Source organism: Rhinolophus sinicus, chromosome 15, assembly GCF_057876585.1.
Source record: "Rhinolophus sinicus isolate RSI-liver-muscle chromosome 15, RSI-T2T, whole genome shotgun sequence".
In the NCBI taxonomy this organism is placed as follows: domain Eukaryota; kingdom Metazoa; phylum Chordata; class Mammalia; order Chiroptera; family Rhinolophidae; genus Rhinolophus; species Rhinolophus sinicus.
In genome coordinates, this window is record NC_142515.1 from 41,548,615 (window position 1) to 41,561,874 (window position 13,260).

Below are 13,260 nucleotides of genomic sequence, written 5' to 3' on the forward strand. Positions count from 1 at the left end.
TTTTCTCTCCATTCTTTGTCCCACTTCTTATTTCCCTTGTTTGCCAGCCTTTGTATTTCTTTCCACCATTTCTTCTTATTCCCAATTCAGAGCTTTCACACTGACTTTTCCATCTGCAGGGAATGTTTTTATCTCCCTATCCTCCCTATATCTACTCAAATGTCATTCCCACCCCAGTCCTTACTTGCTTTATGTGTCTTCATAGCAATCAACACTCCTGAAATTATATGTCTGCTGGTTTAGTTCATTTTTAATTTTCTGGCTTTCTCACTAGAACGCAAGCTTCATAAAGACAGATCTGTTTTATTTACAGCTGAAGCACTTAGATCAGAGCCTGACACACAATAGACATTCAGCAATATTTGGTGAATTAATAAATTTGTGAACATATTTCCATGTATATATACACACATGTCATTTTAATAGCTGCATAATATTCTGCTAATATCAAAATGTCCTAAACCATCTTTAGTTTTTGGAAACTGAGATTATTTGCCTTTTTTTTTTCTTTTAAACTAGTATAGCATGAAGATCATGTTGAGGAGGGAGTGTAACAAGGAGGAGAGAATCAGGGTGATGAAAACAAAACCACCATGTTTCTTAGTAGTCAGGGACTGCTCTGCTTCCTACTGTCCAGCTGATTTCTAACGACCTCATCTCTTTTTACCCTCAGTTCCTGCAGCAACCCTTCCAGATGGGATGCCTCCTTGCTGCTACTTTGTCCCCAGGTTTAGTTGTCTGGGCCCCAGTTCCTGCTTAAAGATGACAAGGTACGGAACTTTATGCGTGTTTTCTGCAATGTCAAGTCCCTTCCTATGCCCACTGATCAAAGGGGAGAGCATCAGGTCATGATCCCTTAACCGCGCTCTTATCCTGAGTCTTATCCCTTTGGGAGCTAATCAGAGACAGAGTAATCTAATTACACTAATTAAGAATAATGCATTAATACAAGAGATTTTGAACAGTCAAATAATTATCTGCTGAATTTGGAACCTTTAGGAGAAATTATCAAGCATTGTGACTTTCAAAAACAGTTCTGGGAGGGGCAGAAGTGAAGGGGCAAAGGGAGGGTGTTTGTGGCTACTCTCAAATCAGTCACCTTATCTGGAAAATAGAGTGCTGAGTTCACAGAACAATCCAATGCCCTATTTCCCCAGCTCCTCACTTACAGTACGGAGACTTAGCCATGAGAATATTTGGGGCCTGTCCTCCGTTTTGCCCTCAGTTTCTTGACCACATGCCACTCAGCATGGGAGTAATGTATGTGTGATGTGAGGTTGGTGCTCCAACCATGGATGTGCGTCCTCGAGGGGAGATTTTGATCTGATGTTGCTAACAGACCTCCCCATTCCATAATGCATGATAAAATATAGCTTCTGCTCCTCTTATAAAATGCAAGGTTGCTGGGTCTATTTCCTAGAGGCAAACAGTATTAATCTGCATACCTGAAATTCTGTTTAAATATTCATCTTTGTAAAAGCATCTGTAGCTTTTGTCAGAAACACATAGTGTTTAAGAAAACTAAATTAATTATGTGCACTTTAATATTGAAAGTACAAAATAACAAAACTTACCTAGAATGCATATTTTCTCTGTCTTGCTGAGAGGAAAGACACATGAAAGAAAAATGTGTACTTAAGCATTCATTTAATACTGTGGATGGTGAGGGGCAAACATGTGTGGATGAACAATGAATGCTTTAATCAGATATTTTTGAACGAAGTGAAATAGAAATGTTTATGGCTAAAATACAAGTATAATCTCAGAAACTACTGAAACAAATATCAGCCCTAATAAGATATTTCTGGAGGCTCACAAAAATATAATCAATTTTTCAGTTCATAAAATTTCAAAAAATTGAATTTACATTTGCTAAACCAATTAACAAATTCTAATTTACACAGTGTTGATGCTTCTAATTGGCAGCCGTGCATTTTTATGAGTCTGCTTGTTAATCTCTTATGGTAATCAAACTCACAGATGTAAAATTCATTGGTGTTCTTGATACATGGAACTAGTTAAAATTCTTAATTAAATTAGGGTGACTAAAAGAAAAGTCATTTTAAAAGTAAAATCATAAAGTGTTATGACTAATGCTGTACAAATTAGCATAAAGTAGATTTGGGGAGAATCATTCTGAAGACTTTGCAATTAAGAGCACCTGCTATTAGTGCACTTGTTAAACTTTTATCAATTAATCATTGCTCTCTCAAATAGCAAGAAAAATGGAATGTTGTGAATATGAAGAGAGTGATTAATTGCAAGTGGCAAATTGCTGACTGGCTCCATTATTATCTGTGTTTTAAGGATATTTAGAAATAAATGTCTATTACCAGTTTTATGAATACATAAATTACACTAATGAGTTCAGTATTGGTTGGTTTTCTGTCTTACTTATTCAGGTATGTTTTCTCAAAGTTTTAAAGATGACTTAGGGAACATAGATTCTGTGGCAGGACATTATTATGGCGACCTCAAAAACATTTCATGAGTACATTATGTAATCTTATTCTCTGAATACACACTGTCCATACTTTTTTATTGAAAAGACATGGGGAGAAGGAAAAGTTGTTTCACTATGTTGTAGAAATCAATCCCTACTTTAAGCACAATTTAGGAATAAGTAAAATAGCGCTATGGCTTCGAAATGTTAATTAATTCTCAATTTCCCCTGCTGTTCTCAAACCTGAGCAGTTAGATTGCAATGGGCACTTTCTTTAAGACTCATTTTATTACAAGTTAAAATTGAAAAATACATTGATTTAGAAATATGTTTCTAAATCAATGTAGCAATGGCAGAGTACCTAAAGTATTTGCTAGAATGTACTTTTCATTATTCCAAGATTCACACAGGGATCTCTAATGGTCCCTGAAAATCCAGAGATTATCAAGAAATGTGACTTTAAGTACTAGGAAATTGCTGTCGCTATTTATCTTAGCTACTCATAGATAAAGCCTTATAACTGTTACACAGAAAGAGTCTCAAATGTAGGAAAGACTTCAGCTACATTTTAAAAACTATAGGACATTGGTCTAAATTAAGAAGTGTGTGGGTGGGGAATAGATGAACTATAAATCAAGCCTTTACAAATTCCAAATTCTACCAAATAATAACAAATGCCAAAGGAGAACACTCTTCTTACCTTCTGGGAAAAAAAAATGCCCCGCATCGTATTGCCCCCGTAGACACTGTGAGATCACAAACTGCACCCTCACCTTTCCCTGAACTCTTATGCTGGCCTCTCAGGTCACGTTTGCTCATGAAGGAAGGCACTGATTTACAACATTACCATCCTGGCATGAAAAGACAAGTCTAGACTAGGGTTTCTCTACTGACATTTTGGGTTAGATCGTTCTTTGTTGTGGGAGGCTACCCCTTTCTGTATTGGAAGATGGTAAGCAGTATCTGTGGCATCTATAGTACTTCTGCAGTCATGTCATTCACAGATGTCTCCAGACATTGTCAGATATTCTCAGGGTGGCAAAATTGTTCTCCATTGAGAACCACTAGTCTAATCTGATCTAAAATTCTGAATATTTTTAAATGTGGTAAATCGGGTAAATTTGGCTCCCAGTAATCGTGTCCCCTTTCAGATGTTGGCAAATATACTGCTTGGACTTGGTTTCTAGTTCTGCCACTCACTCCCCAGGTGACTTTGGTTATCATCTCTAGACCTTAGTCTGTTCATCTGTCAAGTGAGGATAATAAGCTCCAATTCAATAGTATTATTGTGAGAATAAATAAGGTATTAAATATAAACATATAGCACAGTATCTGGCACATTATTATCCCTGAATAAAACTTGGTTGTTACCTTTATATTATTATTTTTGGTTGTTATAGGTCCATTATCATTTATAAAGCTATGGAATCTGAAGTGTCTACACATCTTCTTGAGTTGCACTAAAGAAAGTTTCCAACATAAATAATGGTAATAACTTAGAATTGTTTAGTCCGTTAGAAGGTCTAAACCCTATCACAGAGGTTGTTTTTTTTTTATTTTTCCATAAAAGAGTATATTTTTAGGATCAATATGTCTGTTGAGCATAATGAAGGAGGTCAAAAGAGATAAAAGTCTAGTGTAGGGCTTCAAAGAATGTAAACCCTAGTCAGGAAAATTAATCTTCAACCTACAAAATAATGAGAGAAAAGTAGATGATGCTGTTTCATACATTTTTACTAGATTGCAAACTTGTTGAGGTTAGTAGCAGTATCTTACACACCTCTTTAATTTTACCACTAATACTTTAGAAGTAGAGCAGCTCCATAAATATTGGTGGGATAAAGGAATGAAGGGAATATCAGAAAAATATATGTTTTCTTCCAAATGTCCGTGACTTATTACATGGACTTGTTAAAGTCAGTTCTATAAGTTGCTATCTCAATAAAAGGAGAAGGAAATAATTATGCCTAATACCTGACATTTATATATTCCCACATAGTTTGCAAAGCATTTTCAATTACATTATCATATCTCATGATAATATATCATCAGCCCCCTTCTGCTTTGAGAGCTCAGCAATTTAATTACTGCTGCTATAGCACAGGTCTTGGCCCTGGAGTGCTTCTCAGCCTGGGATATACTTCAGTCCTTAAATGACCTTGATCCTATATGAATATTCTTTAATAACATCGGATAAATTTTATTATATATAAGATTAAGTTACAAATATAAAACTCTTTAGAATCTTTACCTGCTGGTACAGAATCACAGAACTAGGAAAAACCCCAAGAATCAGGTTTGTCTTATCCTTTTATAGATGAGGAGATGCAGACCGATGGGGTAAGAGAATTTCCTAAGTTATCTTGCTGACTCATTGGCCAAGTCAGAATTAGAAGCTGATGACTCTTTCATTGTCTCATGGTATTAATCATTACAAAAGGCAGAGGATTTAAATTGAACTCAAATTAGTCAGGCTTCCATTGGCTCCAGGAAAATATTTCACTTGTAAGAGCATGTAAATTTTTGAGCCCTCATTTATTAACACAATAAACTAATGAGTATATAATTTAGTTAGCAATATGGAAAGTAGTAATGTAATGCAGCTGATATCCCTGCACCAGTCATTTGCTTATTAAGTCCAAATGGAATTTCTGTCTCCTCAATTTCTGCTTTAACATCAATATACATTGAGGTAACTGTCTTCATTTTAGAGAAATTGTGCAACTAGTGTCAAGTGAAAATTAATCATATATTTTCAAGCATTTTATGTATCCATCATGAACTTTTATTTGCATTTTATATTCACATAATATTTTTGGGAATTGAATTAATCATGCAAAAAGCGTTGTATGGTACTTTTGTGATGTAGACAATGAGTCTCTCACTTGTTCGGACACAGCCATGTAAGAGGTGGTCGATAAATATTGATAATGTGGGTGGCTGCCTGCTAAGATTTTAAAGAGCCACCAACTGTAATTATATGCATTTGGTCTTGGGGCCATCTTCATCTAATGTGAATGTTTATAGGGTTCTTTATATAGAAATAAACTTTAATAATAAATATGTAAAAGGAGAGATGAGTAAGTCAATCAGAAATAATTATATTCTAGGCTAAAATGAAGGACCTTTGTGAGTTAGGTAATTATTAGTGAAGTGTTAAACAAGTTAAACTTTCTTCTAACACATTCTGAAATTAGAGGCACTTCTTATTGTCAAGTTAGGCAGCAAATAGGAAGATCATGATTGATTAAAACTTCTAAAGGACAGAAACCATAGTTTCCCCATTTCTCTACAGGTTAGCATGCATTTAATAATTTAATTAATTAGGCATTTAATAATTCTTTTGTAACTGAAACAAATCCGTTTCTAGAATATTAAGTTAGCTGTTAATCCTTCTCTGAAATCTAAGGATGACACAACTTCCCAGGAACCTTCTGCTTGCACTCCTACACACAATTAGGTTTAATTGTATGGGTTACTTATATGGATGTGAACTGGTTGCTAAATTTACCTGTAAAGATTCTAGAAGCTAGGTTGGCTAATCTTGTGCTACCCTTGAGCCTTCCCACTGTTTTTTTTTTTTTTTTTAAGCCAAGAAAAATTACTTATTTAAATAGAAGATCCCAAATCTTACATCCCAAATAAAGAGAAAGATGGTATTCTCAAAAATACCTGGCTACCACAGCCAGTTGCTGCAGGTGTCTCAGCAGTATCAATAAGAATTGCAGAGAACCTGGACAGACGGTGATCCTAGTAGAATTTTGTAAATGAGATCTGTTGTAGAGGCCCTCTGAATTTGTCATGATAGTCCACTCAGGGAACTATAGACTAGCAAAACTTACAGAGAAGGGATCCATTTTATCAGCGTCAACAGGCTTACCTCTCTTAGGAAAAGGAGATGGCTTATGACTGATGTTCTAAAATCCTTTTTCTATAACCCTAAGGGAGAATAAGTTAACGACCCACAGAAGTTGCATTCCCTACAGGATGATTTAAACAATTTTTGATGCTTCCGCCCTAATAACAAAACTCATCATCCAGTAACTTGTATGATGGTTCCTTGCAAGATTCCATCTACACAGAGGCTGGCTTTTCCCTGTGAAAGCCCTGACCAGTATTATATAACCTGTAGGCCTGTACCCAGGTTCAGAAACTGGTAACCATCCTAGAAGACCTGAAGTTTACAAAATGACCAACATTCAGATAGAAATGTTCCCCATGCACAAATGAGATTGGTTTGCCACGTCTGAAATGAGCTCTCCACCAAGAGCAAAGGACTCAGGGAATGCACACTGCACAGTCCATCCAACACTTTCAACGCTTCGCACCTGGTGGGCGCACTTGCAGGTGCTTCTTGAAAAGCAAAGTTTCTGTTACGTAAGTCAGCATACGCAAGTGAGCATAAGTTGTAGGCCCCAAAGTTAAGGAGCCCAGTGGACTGAACTTGATGGTTGACACAATTTATGTACAAGAGATTTAAACTTTAGAGCACCTATCTCTCCAGCATCATTTGATTCTTTACTTGTTGGGGGAAAATACTTTTAGAGCATTGTCCATTCTTTTTCCTGGTTGGAAAAAAGACTTTCTGGTAGGAAAATAAGCCACTAGCAAAGCTGGGAGGAACAATTTGAAAGGGACTGCTTTTGAGCTGCCTCTCATATAACCAGAGCACCTATTCAGTGTGAGTTTGTATCTGGTATGGTAGATGCAATTTGTTATAACAGATAAATTTCCTTGTCAGGGAAAACAACACCAGCCTATATGAGTTATTTTTAATGCTGGCTGCATATTAGAATCACCTGGGCAGCTTTAAAACTACTGATGTCCAGGCTCACCAAAGATATTCTTATTTAATTGATCTGGGGCAATGCAAACCCATTAGTATTATTTTTCCTAAATCCCAAAGTGATTCTAATGGGTGCCCAAAATTGAGAACTTCTGCTTAGATTTATAATCTCTTTTCGAGAATCTTTTAAATTTATTTAGCTTCACAATGTTCTACAAAGATAATCTTCCCCGGAGGACTGAAGGGTAAGATTAATGATAAACTCAGTAATTTCCCTACCTGAAGCCACTGGGGAATGGATTGGTCATTGCTTCCCACCAGGCCACTATTTTAGTTATAGAAAAATTAACCTAAAAGGGATATTTATCATTGAATGTGTTCATGAACTGAACTTGGTGGTGCTAAATGGTAGATATAAATCCAGAGGAAATATTACACTTGTCCCTAGATCAAATATTCTCACTTATCATTTATCATCTAAAGACATATTAAAAAATTCTGCCATAGTTACTCAGGGAAAAGGTTTCTCCCATCACTTTCTTTTAACAGATTAATGATGACTTAAACCTAGTCTGCCCTTGATCTTCTAGGGTCTGATTTGACAAGGATGGCTGGGCAGCCAAATGAATCCCTGATCAGGTTCATATACATATGAAGTAAAAAAAAAAAACGGTAAAGGCTGATTGTGGTTTTTACAAATTTTAAATCTTTCTATGATAGGAAATTCTGGTTTTGCCAAGGTGAAGTAGCCCTATCGCTCCCAGGCTCTCTCCTTTACAATTAAAAACCTCTGAGCATAACACAATGAGAAAGCGTAGGAATTTTCTGAAAGGTAGAAAGAAGGCTGTTTGCTAAGGCCTCTCGAAACCTGAGGAATAGCCCTGGTGGGGAAGGGGGTCTCCTTATTGCTGCCCACATATCCTAGACAGGGTACCACAGAAGATTACAACAGGCATAGACCAAAAAATATCCAAGTAAAGCCTGCTCTTCCCAAGCTAAACAACCAGAAAACATGTGTCCTAAAATTCGAAAATCTCATGGGCAATACCCACCTTACTCTAGTCAAATACCAAAGGGAAAACAAATCACACCTCGCACCTTTGCAGTCTTAGCCATGGAGTGGGAAGGTGATCTTCTAACCCAACCCCCTGCCCAGGAAAAAGTAGGCAATGTTCAGATTCCCCCATCGTTGTTTGATGTGTGAGGGACTACCTGATGGAAGTGGGCAGTACTCCAATTTTCCCAATAGGATAGTGGGGCCTGTTGGGGAACTGAGCACCCACCCCTATACAACACCAAGGAGACCGAACAAGAAAGTGCTACTTGGAGGTAATTAGTGTTCCACTTCACCCCACCCCTGAAGTCAGGAAGACTTAGGAATCTGAACCTCCACACCCACATAACATCCAGGAGTTGGAATAAGTGGTATGAGGTGGGACAGTAGATAATCCATTTATTCCACAGGACCCTCCCCTGGTGTCAGTGGGGGCCATGTGAAGCTGAACCTCAGGCCCCACCTGGCATCAAAGAGGCAGAAATAGTGGGAAGCAGGGATAGTTAGAACTCCCCTTTTCCTTACCTGGTGTTATAGGGGCTTAGTGTGGAGCCAAGCTTCTAACCACACCCTACAGTAAGTAACACAGCAGTGTGAGACAGTGCCCACTTTTGCCAAGGTGGGTAGACTAGGCCCTGCAAAGGACTGAACATATACAACCACCAGACATCGAGGTAGGTGCACTTTAACAAGAATTTGGCTGCACAAAATAGGCGATTAAGTAGGAACCAGAGTGTCATAATGTATACCCAAAATGTCTAGGGCACAATGGAAAATTACACATCATATCAAGAATGAGGAAAATCATGATATGAATTAGAAAAGCAACAAACAGATGCCAGCGCCAAGATGAGTCAGATGTTGGAACAATTTGACAAGGATTATAAACCAACCACCATAAAAATGCTTCAGTGAGCAGTTACAAATTCTCTTGATACAAATGAAAACATATAAAATCCCAGCAAAGAAATAGAAGTTATTAAAAACAAAAAAGAATCACATGGAAATTATAGAACTGAATAATATAATAAGTGAAATTTTTAAAAAACCTCACTGTATGTGCTCAATCATAGAAGAGGGATGATAGAGAATAGAATCAATCATCTTGAAGATAAATCAATAGAATTTAACCAGTCTGAACAGAGAGGAAAAAGGTTGGAAATAAAATGAACAGTCTCAGGGACCTATGGGACAATAACCTATATAAATGTTGTGATTCAAGAAGATAAGCAAACCACAAATAGAATAAACACAAAGAAATTCATGCCCAGACACATTATAATTAAACTTTTGAAAACTGAAGACAAAAGAAATCCTCAAAGTAGCCAGAAAGAAATGACACATTACTTAGAGGAGAACACCAATTTGAATGAAAGCCTATTTCTCATTTAAAATCATGGAGGCCAGAAAAAACTGACACAACATTTTTCAAGTACTAGAAGAAAAGAATGCAACCTCAAATTCTATATCTGGTCAAAATATCCTTCAAAAATGAAGGAGAAATAAAAAACATACTCAGAGGAAGGAAAAGTAAGAGACTTACTGTACTCCAATTATATGGAGCAAATATTTAAGGCAATTATCTTTTAAAGGTAGAGAGGGTAAAAGGATCTAAGTGGAAATAAACTTTTTAAACTTCACTCAAAGTGGTAAGATGTTGATAATAGCAGAATGTGATAACTCACATGTTGTTATATCCAGGACAACCACTACTAAAACTAAAAATTCTATAAATGAAAATTAGAATGAATCCTTAAAAATTGTTCTAATAACCCACAGGAGGTTAAAAAAATAGAAAGAGGGAGAGAAAAAGCAGAAAATGAAACAGGAAACAAACAGAAAACAAAGATTTTCTTCTTTATTTTTTGCTCTCTTAAAAAATATATACACATCGTGTCCACATAAGAATACCTGAATTTGGCAGTCACATTCACGGAAAAAGAATCTGAGACATTATTTCCTAGGCTGTAAATTCAGTGAGTGTAAATATTACTTTTTTAAAGTAGAAGATTTAAAAAAACACTTAAATTATTTTTTCTGCCCTCAAAATTGTAACTTTTATTTTAGTAAATTTTTCATTGTTTATATAACTAATACTAAAGTTAGTTCCATATGGTTGGACAAAATTACGCATTTTCTATGTTTTAAAGGGCTATCTTTTACTCTTCCAACATTATGGAAACATTACCTTACTAGAAAAGACACATATATCAAAATATTTTAAAATATTTTTAATATAAAGGAAATAAATTAATAAATTGAAAGCTAAGTGTCTCAGGCTAACATTCTGCTGAAAGAAGAGATATTTAAGGCACATTTTTTTATATGCTGATCACTATTACATTTTCTAACCATTGGGTGAAAAATTACTCAAAGTATTAAAAGACTGTTAGTTTTATTAACATTAGTATTTGATTGTATTTTTCTTTTTGCTCATTTGTACTTTATAAGATTTCTTCAACAAGCATGCACTGGTTTTATAATAAGATCAAAATTCCAAGTTTCAATTATATAATATCCACTAGCAAATTCTAGTTTCTCCACACAGTCTCTCTCAAAATGTGCAAATTAAGGAGGCAAGCAAACATCAAAGATGATAGTTAAAGAAAGAAAATATACAAATTACTTTTGGGAGATGAATATAAAATTGAAACTATAAAGCTGAAAACTCACATAAGTAAAACTACAGATAATTTCATTTATGAATATCAATGCAGAAATATAAAATAAAATATTTGCAAACAAAATTTTCAAACAGCACATTGGAAAATGATATATTCTGACCAAGTAGGATTTATTAAAATAATGCAAGGATGATTCAATATTTGAAAGTCACTAATGTCATTCAGCACATTAATAGATTTAAGGAAACAATATCATACATTCCCTAGATGCTTAAAAGATATTTGAAAATTTAATGTCAGTTTTTAATTTCAAAAGAAAAAAAATTCTGATATAAGATTCGATGAACTCATGCTTTAAAAGATTGTGTGTGTGTGTGTGTGTGTGTGTGTGTGTGTGTATATTCTTCAACCCAAAATGTCACATTTATTTATGGAGAAACATTGAATAAATTCTCACTAAGACAGGAATAAGGCAAGGATGCCTATCATTTGCATTACTATATACTCTTGTTTTACAGATATTATCCAATGTAATTGTTTATTAAATTAAGAATATAAGAATTACAAAAGATAAAAATATATCTATATGTATGAATTAATGAGTGTGCTTGAAAAGAATAAAAATATTACAAATAAATAGTATGCTATTATATTTGTAATATAATTACAAATAATAATATCAAGTTATAAAATTAACATGTAAAATTAAGATTTCATATATGCAAAAATTACTAGTTTGAAAATATAATAGAGGAAAAGATTCCACAACAAAAACTGAGAGAAAACAAAAATAAAATAAATAGTAAATGTATAAAATCTACACAGTTGACCCTTAAACAATACAGATTTGAACTGCACGGGTCCACGCTTATGGGGATTTTTGCAATAGAAACAGAGTTATTCCTCCATATCCCTGGGTTTCACATCTGTGTATTCAACCAACTGCAGATGGAAAATAATATTTTCATGATCTGCAGTTGGAAATCCTCAGATGGGAAGGGCCAACTGTATGCGTTGTTCTGTACCATTTCATGTAATAGACTTAAGCATCCATGGATTTTGGTATCTGTGTGGGTCCTGGAACCAATCCTCCACACATACTGAGGGATGACTGCAGTTATATGTTTGGGGAATCGAAATTTATACACAGATTTTTGACTGTGCACTCCCATGTTGTTCAAGGTCAACTGTACATGGAAAATAAAACACTGTTGAAAGATACAAAACTATACTTGAACAAACAGAAAGGACAACCCTGTATTCTTAGATTGGGTGATTCTACTCATGAAAAATTAATATTGTTAAAGTTAATATAAAACAACATATGATTAAAATATATGATCCCAATAAAAATACTAATATTTTTGTGAAGCTGGAAAATTAGATTCTTAAATGCACAAGCAGTCAAGAAAATGTTGGAATAGTAATTAAAAGTATCTTAAATCATACTACAAAGTATCTATATTTTAAACAATGTGATATTAGTCCAAGAATAGAAAGACAAAACAATGGAATAGAATATAAAGTCCAAAAATAGAGCAAGGATATATGAATATTTGATATATATTAAAGGTGGCATTTCAAATGACTGGGAAAAAAGGATGGAATTTTAAGTAAATGATCACAGGACAGTTTGATAGCCAGTGGGAGGAAAAATGCAATTGAATCCGTACCACACACTGTTAAACACCAATAGAAAAACTTTATATGCATTAGGAATCTGAATGTAAAAAAAGAGAATATTGCATATACTGGGAGAAAACTTGAGTAAATTAATTTACAACTTGACAGTTAGAAAGTCTTTCCAATTATGATTCAAATTGTGAAGCAGTTACAGAAAATATAAATAAATTCAACGACAAAAAATATTTTGCATAGAAAAAAAAGAAAAAAACTCCATATGTAAGTCAAAACACAACTCTACTTATCAGCTTTTGTAAGTTTATGTTGTGTAACAAATAATCTCAGAATCTCTGTGGATAACAACAAAGGTTTATTTCTCGTTTGCCTTACTGGACAACTCTGGATTGGCTGTGGCTTTGTTCCACACCACATGTCCACAATGTAGGCTAATGGAACAGCCCCTTTCTGAATCACTGCCATCCTCTTGATTTCATTTAGTACACCCATGCATAGTTCACGAGAGTTCTAGTTCTACGTCTTTGCCATTACTTATTTTTAATTCTAGTTTTTCTCATGGGTATGTAGTAGTATATCATCATGGTTTTAATTTGTATGTCTTTAGTGATCAGTGAATGATATTGAATAACTTTTCCTGGACCAGTTCATTTGCAAAGAAAGCATTGACACATTTTTTTTTATTTAGTTGTCTTCTTCTTATTGAGTTGTAGGA

At 34.8% G+C, this 13,260-nt stretch overlaps 1 protein-coding gene across 4 annotated transcripts in view; it reads left to right on the forward strand.

The window, feature by feature from the left end:
* The window catches only part of CABCOCO1 (ciliary associated calcium binding coiled-coil 1), a 563,526-nt gene that overhangs the window by 302,065 nt on the left and 248,201 nt on the right, over window positions 1-13,260 (forward strand). For all 4 annotated transcript variants that reach the window (XM_088792037.1, XM_074339487.2, XM_088792036.1 and 1 more), the window contains one exon: window positions 674-770. The gene's annotated coding sequence lies outside the window, so the exon portion shown is untranslated. The remainder of the gene's footprint in view (window positions 1-673; window positions 771-13,260) is intronic.